General features: G+C 46.3%; 1 pseudogene; it reads right to left on the minus strand.

Annotated features, from left to right (window-relative positions):
* Positions 1 to 8,912: 8,912 nt before the first annotated feature.
* On the minus strand, positions 8,913 to 10,033 carry LOC105876419 (neugrin pseudogene; annotated as a pseudogene).
* Positions 10,034 to 10,704: the final 671 nt, after the last annotated feature.

The following is a 10,704-nucleotide window of genomic DNA, read 5'->3' on the forward strand; positions in this document are numbered from 1 at the left end:
GCCTGAAAGAGATGAGCGAGAGAAAGAAACGAGACCAAGCGAATGATTGTCAAGGTCTGCTTTACTTAGATTCTTAGTAGGTTTTATAAGCATACAAAAACAAGGAAGTAGAGGCAAAAAAAAATAGAGTGTTGACGATGAGGCTTGGGTCTGGGTTAATCAGCCCCAATCAGCGTCTTGTCTTATCGGTATCCTGTTTTTGACTGGTTACTCATCTCCAACCTGGCAGGTGGTCAGGAACAATTGCAGTCAGCATACCCTGGAGCATCCCGTGGTCAGCACATCATGGACTGCATTCTTTTCGGAGCTATAGCTGGAATTTTCCAGGGGGAAGTCCGTGTGTAGGACGAGTCATAGGGGAGTTGAGGGTCTTTGAGGGTCCTTGCCTCTAACACAGCAGGAAGGCAGGACTTATATATGTTGAGAAGAAATTTTAAAAAGTAACAGGCCAGGCGTGGTGGCTCACACCTGTAATCCTAGCACTCTGGAAGGCCAAGGCAGAGGATGGCTTGAGCTCAGGAGTTCGAGACCAGCCTGAGCAAGAGTGAGACTCTGTCTCTACTAAAAATAGAAGAATTAGCCTGGCATGGTAGCCCTCGCCTGTAGTCCCAGCTACTTGGGAGACTTAGGCAAGAGGATCACTTGACCTCAAAAGTTTGAGGTTGCAGTGTGCTATGATGACGCCACGGCACTCTACCCAGGGTGACAGAGCGAGACTCTGTCTCAAAAAAAAAAAAGAAGAAGGAAAAAAAAAGAAGAAGAAATCTAAAAATTTTTTTAAAAAGAAAAAGAAGGAACAGCCCCTGAGGTAGAGCAGCCATCTTACTGCCTTGAGTAAATCACAACCACAATTCTCTGGGTCCAATCACAACAAAAAACACACTTCTGATGACCTCTACTATTAGCAATAAATTCCTTTTGTTATAGAAGCCGATTGGATGAGTTTTTTTATTTCTTGCAACTGAAGGCATGCTAAACAGATACACAGAGTAGCCACCAATTTCCTATACAAGAGACTGTACCTACCAACAGATAAACACTCTAAAACAGCTCTCAGGGACAGATTTAATTATTTCTACCATTATACAGAAAAAGAGCCCACAAAAACATGGGGAAAAAATAAAATGTGTAAGAAAATGGAGGCGCCCACCAAGAGGGACGAGGTTTCCACCTTCTGCACCTTACTCCTCTTTCTTCCCCGGGGGTGACCGTTATGTTTTAATGGCTTCCCGCTCTTCCTCTCCTTGGGAAGCTCGTCTTTCCTTCTCCCTGGTCACCATTTTCCTGCCCCGAAGCCCATGCACCTCCCCTCACAGATTTTGGGGGCCTTTTTTCCACAGCAGAAACAAAGAAAGGTGGTCTGTTTAAAAATGAAGATGAGGAAGAAAAAGGAGTAAGGAAAAAAATGGAATGAAGTGGGCGAATAACTCAAAAGTCATGTGCATAGTTCTTGGTGCTCACTCTGTGTATATAAATATAACTGTGAACTGCCATGTGATTCCACTTATAGGAAGTACCTAGAGCAGCCAAATTTATAAAGACAGAAGGTAGACCAGTGGTTACCAGGGTTTGGGTCAGGGGGAATGATAGTGTTTAATAGGAACAGCATTCATGTGGATGATGGAAAATTCTGGAGATGGATGCTGGTGTTGGTTGCATAACAATGTGAATATACCTAAAGCCATTGAATTGTACATTTTAAAAATCGTTAAATTACTAAAGTTTACATGTATTTTATCACAACAAAAATGCAATATGTACACACATACACATCAATATGTCCTATTTATTATGTAAGTATGCAACTATAATTTTTAATGTGGTCTTATCTACATCACTTTCTCCTTATGCCATCATTTCAACCCAGCCCTTGGTCAGTCATGCCAGGGAGCAGGCTAGAGAATACAGATGGCACCAGCACAAGTCGTCATCGGTGCTGCAAAATGCCACTCCAGGGGACAGACCTCACCGGCTGTAGGACAGTAATAACGCAGTGCTCACAGTGGGCGGAAACTGTTCTACGTGCTCTATTCATATTAACCCATTTAATACACAGAGCGCTCCATGGGGTCAACAGTACTTTGCCCATCTTTGCAGATCAGGAAACTGAAGTACTGGAAGACTAGGTAACCTGTCCAGGTTCAAACAGCTAGTAAGTAGGGTAGCCAGGATTCAAACCCAGGCACTGTTTCCAGAATCACTACACTCTTCTGCCCAAATGAAACTCAATCATGTGCTTGCCTGTATGTCCTAGACCTATGGGGATGCAGAGGTGAGTCTAGAAGTGAAGCCGTCCTCTCTGGGCCTTGGTTTCTCCAACTGAAAAATGGAGAAAATAATGACACCTGTCTCATAGAGTAGTCATGAGGATTACATGAATTAATGCTTGTAGAGGGCTCTGTGTGTCTGGCATGTGGTAAGCACTCACTGAGTATTAGCCATTATTATTATCCTTTTTAAGACATGGTGTCTCTCTCTGTTGCCTAGGCTGCTCTCAGACTCCTGGGCTCACGCAATCCTCCCACCTCAGCCTCCCAAGTAGCTGGGACAGCAGGTATGAGCTACCATGGCCAGCTCAGCCAATATTATACTTAAGGGAAAAGGAGGGACCAAAGATGGTGTCACAGTGCTAATGAGAAAACTTTTGTTTTCATTATGTGAAAACTACCTTGTTAAGAATTGTGTGATTTTTCTCTTTTTTGCAAATGAGTATTTAGAGGCATTTATATTAGGGTTATGGTGTCATCTCATTCTTTAATCCTAAACCCCTCAACTCACTTATCATATTGGCTTTTTTTGTTTGTCTTTTGTTTGTTTGTTTGTTTGTTAGTTTGTTTGTTTGTTTGTTTTGTTTTGAGACAGAGTCTCACTCTGCTGCCCAGGCTAGAGTGCTGTGGCATCAGCCTAGCTCACAGCAACCTCAAAATCCTGGGCTCAAGCGATCCTCCTGCCTTAGGCTCCTGAGTAGCTGGGACCACAAGCATGTGCAACCACACCTGGCTAATTTCTATTTTTAGTAGAGACGGGGCCTCACTCTTGCTGAGGCTGATCTCGAACTCCTGACCTCAAACAATCTTCCAGCCTCAGCCTCCCAGAATATAGGATTACAGGCATGAGCTACCACACCCGGCCTCATATTGTTTTTTGTTTGTTTGTTTTTTTGTTTGTTTGAGACAGAGTCTCGCTTTCTTGCCCAGGATAGAGTGAGTGCCATGGCGTCAGCCTAGCTCACAGCAACCTCAAACTCCTGGGCTCAAGCAATCCTGCTGCCTCAGCCTCCTGAGTAGCTGGGACTACAGGCATGTGCCACCATGCCCAGCTAATTTTTTCTATATATATTAGTTGGCCAATTAATTTCTTTCTATTTATAGTAGAGACGGGGTCTCGCTCTTGCTCAGGCTGGTTTCGAACTCCTGACCTTGAGCAATCCACCCGCCTTGGCCTCCCAGAGTGCTAGGATTACAGGTGTGAGCCACCTCGCCCAGCCTCATATTATTTTAATTATAAAGAAATGTTGGCCGGGCGCGGTGGCTCACGCCTGTAATCCTAGCACTTTGGGAGGCTGAGGCGGGCGGATTGCTCAAGGTCAGGAGTTCAAAACCAGCCTGAGCGAGACCCCGTCTCTACCAAAAATAGAAAGAAATTAATTGACCAACTAAAAATATATATACAAAAAAAAAAAATTAGCCGGGCATGGTGGCGCATGCCTGTAGTCCCAGCTACTCGGGAGGCTGAGGCAGTAGGATCGCTGAGCCCAGGAGATTGAGGTTGCTGTGAGCCAGGCTGACGCCACGGCACTCACTCTAGCCTGGGCAACAAAGTGAGACTCTGTCTCAAAAAAAAAAAAAAAAAAAGAAATGTTGATGTAGGGTCTGGTGATAAAAGATAATTTGACCCAGGTTGGGTACTTCTGCTAGGATTTTAGGCAAGTCATTCAGTGCATCTGACACTTTGCTCATTAAAATGAAAATAACAATTCCTCCTTCACAAAATAAGCAGGAGTCTAAATTAAGACACATTGTCCAGTGGTTAAAAATTGTGTAGTCATTCTCACCTATGTTATAGCCCAGCGTCTCCTTGGACCTTTGCTTAAACTGTGAAGTGGAGGTAAGTTTGTCTTACGGGGGTGCAGAGTTTAAGGCACTTAGTGCTGTTGCAGCCACCATGCTGCCTCAAAACAGAAGGACTACAATGAGGAGGTTGAGGACAATGATGCTGTGGTGTCATGAAGGTACCAGGAAAATACAGGTTATTAGTTCCGTTACTTACTAAACAGCTCTTTCAAGAAATGAGACTCTGTGGAACCAACATTAAAGGCAGTTCTGAGGCCTCTCCATGGACCACCATGAGGTGACTTCCCCACCAAAAGAGCCTCCTGGTTTCCACCCTGGTCCGCTCAGGGTGGACGAGTTCCCAGGTATGGCCACCACGTCGTGCCCTCAAGTAGAAATGTGAAAACAGACCCACGGGTATGTGCTGCTGCTTTTTTAGTTTCACTACCGGAAAAGCCTGCTTGGATGGAAAGATTTCATTTGCTATGCTTTCTGCCTTTGAGTCTGGGCAGCACTGTAAGCAGGTGTTTTTTCATTCAAAACATGTTGTGGTCCTTGTCAAGAGCCATCATGCAACAAGCTGTCAACGCAGCAAGCAGTCAACGCAACGAGGCGCCCAACATGTCCAGACTTACCATGGCCATAGTTAGTCTCTAAAATCACTTAAAATGAGAAACTTCATATCCTGGCTAGTATGCCTTGTCTTACCTTGCAGCAAGCAACTGTTCTTCAATTTCCTGTAACTAAACAGAAGATAGCAGTGAATATTTGAAATTTCTCAGTTCTGTATCAGTGCTTAGCAAACTATGACCAGTGGTTCAAATGTTGGCTCCCCACCAAAGTGTGGCTGGTAAGTTAAGAATGCGTTTTTGTTTGTTTTGTTTTGTTTGAGACAGGGTTTTGCTCTGTCGCCCTGGCTAGAGTGCAGTGGTGTCACTCAAACTCCTGGGCTCAAGCAATTCTTCTGCTTCAGCCCCACAAGTATCTGGGACTACAGGCACGTGGTACCACACCAGGCTAGTTTTTCTATTTTCTGTAGAGACGGGGTCTCGCTCTTGCTCAGGCTGGTCTCGAACTCCTAGAGTCAAGCAACCCTCCTACCTCAGCCTCCCAGAGTACTAGGATGATAGGCATGAGCTACCTCTCCCGACCAAGAGTGGTGTATACATTTATAAAAGATTAAGAAAAGAAGAAGAAAAATATTTCATGACACATGAAAATGAAATGAAATCTAAACTTCAATAAATAAAGTTTTATGGGAACACAGCCCATTTGTTTACACATTGTCTGTGGCTGCTTTTGCACTCCAGCTGAAGAGCTTAGCTATTAGTTGGCAAGTTCCCATTCCATTTATGCTAGTCTAACAAAAATAAACGAGTAAAAATTGCAAGCAATCCTTCCACTTTAATATGACAAATTTAAATTTTTCAGTACTGCTGTAAGTCAAATTAAATTTCAGATTTAATTGTAAATATTTAGGGATTGACTCAAACAGAGGGGGAACCACAGGGAAAAGTTTTAATCTTTATTCTGTAAGCCAAGAAATATGCATTCTATCCCACAATTATCTCTGAAATACTTAGTCAAAAAGGAAAGATATAGTTGTTCTAAAATAGGAATTAAGCTGAAATTGGTATCGTAGAAATGAAATGAGAGACATCAGCTCAATGACCTAGGATTTTGGCAGAAGTTGCTCAAATATTTCCTGAATTCTCTATTTTCCTTTGGTGGCAAGGCACCATGGTTGACCAGATTAAATCCTGCCTAGAATTTCTATGTGCTCCTGGCTCCAGGGTGGCCTTAGCGTTTGGTGCTGCTGCTCCTCCCTTCTGCCTGGTGTCAAGGAAGCCAGTCCCTGGCAGGTGTGTGTGCTTGTGTGTGTGAGAGGGGGGGTGTGATGGCCACGACAGCCCGGCAGGTGGGTGTAGTCCTGATACCTAAGCACAAGAGTAGCCACGAATGTCATTGTGGGTCCCACGAGCCTGAGCCTCAGAGAACTTAGCTTATATACACAGTCTCCCACTGACGATGGCTTGACTCACCTCTTTTTGACTTTATGAAAGCGATATGCATTCAGTAGAATTCATACTTCAAATTTTGAATTTTGATCTTTTTTCAGGCTAGGGGTATGTGGTACGACACTCTGGCAATACTGGGCAGCACCTGCAGCCCCATCAGCCTCATGGGCGGGAGGGTGAACAACTGTGCTCTGCAGTGGACTGTGCTGCCCGATGAACTCTGCCCAGAGCAATGACTTTGCCAATGTAAGTGTCTGAGCACATTTAAGGTAGTCTAGGCTAAGCTATGATGTTCAGTAGGTGAAGTACATTATATTAAATACAGTTTTGATTTGTGATATTTTCAACTTATGACAGATTAATCAGGACATAGCCCATTATAAGTCAAGGAGCATCTATATATAGAAAAATCAGGCTTATAGGACAATAAGAATTTAAATACAAAATCAAATTCAGACATTCACTGTGGCACTCTTTTGAGTAAAGAGTTGAAAACAGCCTAGATATGCAAAACAGCGAATTTTTAAACAGATTATGGTACATCCATGTGGAGAAAGACTATGAAGCAGCATTGGAGAGATGCTATGTAAAACTCAATGGAGAAGTTCTGTGCAGCCGTGGTGACAGTCAGGCAGAAATGGATCTGCTGACAGATTGATTTCCAAATCCCCAGTGTAAGGGCCACCTCCTCTACAAAGAGGTTTGACACACCTAGCTGCCCTTGATCTCTGCCACCCCAAAACTCAGCATCTGCTGTCTATACCTGCTGTTTCCACGGCACACTCATACTTCAACGTCTCCACGGCCTTCAGGCCCTCCCTGTTCTGAAGGAATAAAGAACGGAGAATGGGAAAAGACGAAAATAATGAAGTTGCAATGAACATATTGTTTTTCACAAGAGAAGTTGTTTATTCAAAAGACTATTTGAATATTTTTATTCGATTTGAATATTTGATACAATAACCTGTAGACATCAAAATAAACTACAAATTTTATTGAATTTATTTAACTAGAAGGTAGCAAATTATTTAAATAGCACTAATTTGTAGGCAGCCTATCACCAAAAGAACCAAAGAAGAATCTGCATCCTTGCATCTGTCTGAACCTCCAGTAGGCACATATGCAGCCCAGCAAAGACTCCTGACAGGCCTCTGGTCTACACCATTATTGGGTAACTATTACAGACTGAATTGTGTCTTCCTAAACATTTGTATGTTGAAGCTCTAAGCCCCAGGATCTTAGAATAACTGTAATTGAAGATTGAGTCTTTAAAGAGATAAGTAAATTAAAATGAGGTCACGAGGTGGGCTCTACTCCAATATGACTGGTGTCCTTGTAAGGAGAGGAAATTTGAATACATGGGGAGATCGCAGGGATGTGCTCAGAGGAAAGACCATATGACTACACAGGAAGAAGATGGACGTCTGTAAGCCAAAAAGAGAGGCCCCAGGACAAACCAATCTTGCTGACACCTTCGTTTCAGCCTTCTGGCCTCAGGAACTGTGAGAAAATAAATTTCTGATACTTAGCCCACCGAGTCTGTGGTACTTTGTTATGACAGCCTAATAGAGTGATTAACCACTCGCTAGGGAGAGACCTCTTCCATTTTTCTTTTATAATTTCGCATGAGTACCATTTCAAAACTTCTAATGTGTTTATGCGTTTTTCCCCAACTGGATGATAAGGTTCTTGATGGTATTAGCTCAATGTCCTACACAGAACTCACTAGATGTTTATCAATTTAATGACAGTATGTGTGACTTGATTCTATGAAAAAGAAGAAGTGAGAAAAGAGAGGGGAAAGTTAGTCAGACATTTCTATGTGAGTGAGTCTTTAGTTACTAGTTAGTGAAAGACTGAAATGGTGGTAGAAGGGCGTGCAAAGTGATCTCCATGGCCCTAATCTCATTCGCTCTTCGCGGCAGGCTGGAGGAGACCTGCGCCCCGCCTGCAGTGTGCAGAGGAGGAAACGAAGCTCAGAGCTGTCCCGGGCAGTGACACCCAGGGCCAGAGGGGCCCCAGAAATAGGGCGCGGGCTGATTCCGCTGTAGGACCCGAACCCTTCCCGGCTAACCGCGCTCACTGAGCTCATTCAGCTCTCCTGAGAAAGCAAGCTGAAGAGAACTTAAGAAATCTTGCCTTACTCAGCTAAGCCCTTTGTTAAGACTCGGAATCTTGGGCTAGCCCTCGGGAGAGGTCTCTGCAATTAAAAAAAAAACAAACATGTGTGTGCCTGTATGTTAATTCGGGCAAGGAAAGTAAGCCCTGCTACCAATACTGTGCCTTCCTGCAAGTTCTCAAAGGGTTTCTCAGGGCAGTTTTTCTTTTTCCATTCGCGGTTTTCCGGCCACGGTCAGGGTGGCTGTGCACTTAGCTACGCAGCTGGAACGTTCTCACTTCTCTGTTCCCCGGGCTGCTCCGGAGTGACCAGCTGGCCGACAACTGGCGGGTCCCCTGCAGCCCCGATAGGCGCCGGGCCGGAGGGGGAGGCCGCGGGCCTGGCGCGGGTCTCCCGGGCGCGCGGCCCTTCCTCGCGCGCAACCGCCTCCTCCCGCGACGCGCACTCCGCGCGCAGGTGCGGTACTCGCCCTCAACTCCGGAGCCGCGAAGCATTTATATGCTAATGCAGGAGGTCTTCCTCCAATGGCTGACCCTTCGGGAAAATAAAATTAGATCTGCCTCCCCGGAAACCTCCACCCCTACCCCAGGCACTGAGAAGACCTAGTGCCGCACCCTCCCTGCTCTGGGAAGACGCAAAATAAAACGGCGAGGCTGAGAACGCTCTAACCTCAAGGAGCATAATGATGGCTTTTTTTTTTTTGCTACATTTTACTTTATTTTGCACATAAGGAAAACCAATTGACTGGGCAGTTCCGGAACTGTTAGTATTCATTGATCAAGAAGGAAATGAAGTCAGAAGGCAAAGTTTTCATTTCCTTCCGAATATATACTGCAAGTATCTCACAGAAACTCTTAACAACACATGCAGCATGGGCTGGTTTTCAAGGTACAGAGAGCCCAAACAAGAAAGATGAGTACCAAAGGTCTACCGGGGTCAGACTGGGAGCAGTGCTCCAGGGAGTTTGAATCTATCCAAGCAGCTCTTTCCTCCCACATTCCTGGCTCATCACTTCCTCCCGGTCCAAGGTGGCTTAATCTATACACAGAAATCCAGGCAGCTACAAATACACTTGTCCAGTTGTGCTTCACGAGGCAACTCCACAAGCCAAGGCCCAGCTCAAATTCTGTACAGGAAGTTCCCATTGCTATCAAAAAACTCCCGCCCCCTCTGTGCTACTTTGTTGCTGAAGTTCTGGTCACCTGGGCCCCTGCCTTCAACTCCTCCAGCGTCTCATCACTTGGCAATCCATCAGGGTCAGTTCCTCCTCCGCCCTCGCGATCCCTGCTCGAGAACCTCTGCAGCTCTCTCCGATGGCCTGGAGTTGCAGTGACAGGCACAAAGCTCTCCTTCGCCGGGCTCTGGATTCCTTTATTTCTCCCCTTCTGTCTCCTTGGTGTATTTGTCCCGCGAGCATTCGACTCTATCACTCTCAAAGCCAGGCCGTGACACTGGCCTCTGGATGAAGCTTCATGCCCTGGCATTCGCCAAGAGCCTGATTCGGAGTGGCCTGCGGAGAGCGGCTTCGCGGTACCTCCAGAGCCCTGGGCCTGCCGCAGCGAGTGGCCAAGGCCAGCTTTCTTAGGGACTTTTTGATCTTGCTTCAGTTTCCGCTCCAATGTTGGTACAAACTTGCTTTTTTAAACCCTTCGGATCACATCAATGCTGACATCAAAGCCTTCAGCCAACCTGGGAACTGACCAGGACTCCGCAAATTCCTTATGTAAATGCCGGATCTGCTCCATAGCTTCCCACGTCAGAGTTCTGGGCGGGGCACCTAGAGCCTCCATTTGTCTCCGAATTTTCTGGAATCGCATTGCTTTTTTCTGCCGTTTCAGGGGAGAGAACCAATGGCAGGAGCCATGCGTAGGAGCAAGATGGGTGTCTGCAGAGCCTCAGGTTAAATCACGGAACGCCCACCCTCTTCTCTTGTTCGAAAGGGCGACCAGGCCACGTCTGCAGGCTCAGAGCTGCTCTGTGCTCCAGCCCAGAAATCTGCCGCTAGGACAGTGGCTGCCCGTGCGCACGCCGAATCCTCTGCACTGGAGATGAAATCCGTCACTGGCGAAAGGACTCGCGCTCCCAAGGGAGCGGAACACGTGCCCGCGCCCCTGACTGCGAGTAAGGAGAAACAAGGGTCGCTGCGCGAGCCGGGGCAGCGCACCTGGCGCCGCGGGGGCGCGAGGCCCTGCTTCGGGCTGGGGGACCCGGGAGGAGCCGGTGCGTCTCCACCTCCTGCAGCTCCCACCGCTCCGGCTCCCAGTCGGAATCCGGGTCTGGCTCGCGGCGGATAAGGCCCCGGCCCGCCACCCCCGCCGCCGCGGACACGCCCGCCCAGCAAGGGACTCGGAGTAACCGCCATGTCAATCGATGGCTCTTAAATCATTGCCGCCGCCCCCCAGTTTTGTTTTGTACCTATTAATAATTCGGATGGTGTCATTTTGGTTATCATTAAATTACCTTTTAGATTTCAAGCTTCCTCCTAAAATCTGATCTTAATTACCTTGCGAGTTAA

This window comes from Microcebus murinus, chromosome 7, assembly GCF_040939455.1.
Source record: "Microcebus murinus isolate Inina chromosome 7, M.murinus_Inina_mat1.0, whole genome shotgun sequence".
In the NCBI taxonomy this organism is placed as follows: domain Eukaryota; kingdom Metazoa; phylum Chordata; class Mammalia; order Primates; family Cheirogaleidae; genus Microcebus; species Microcebus murinus.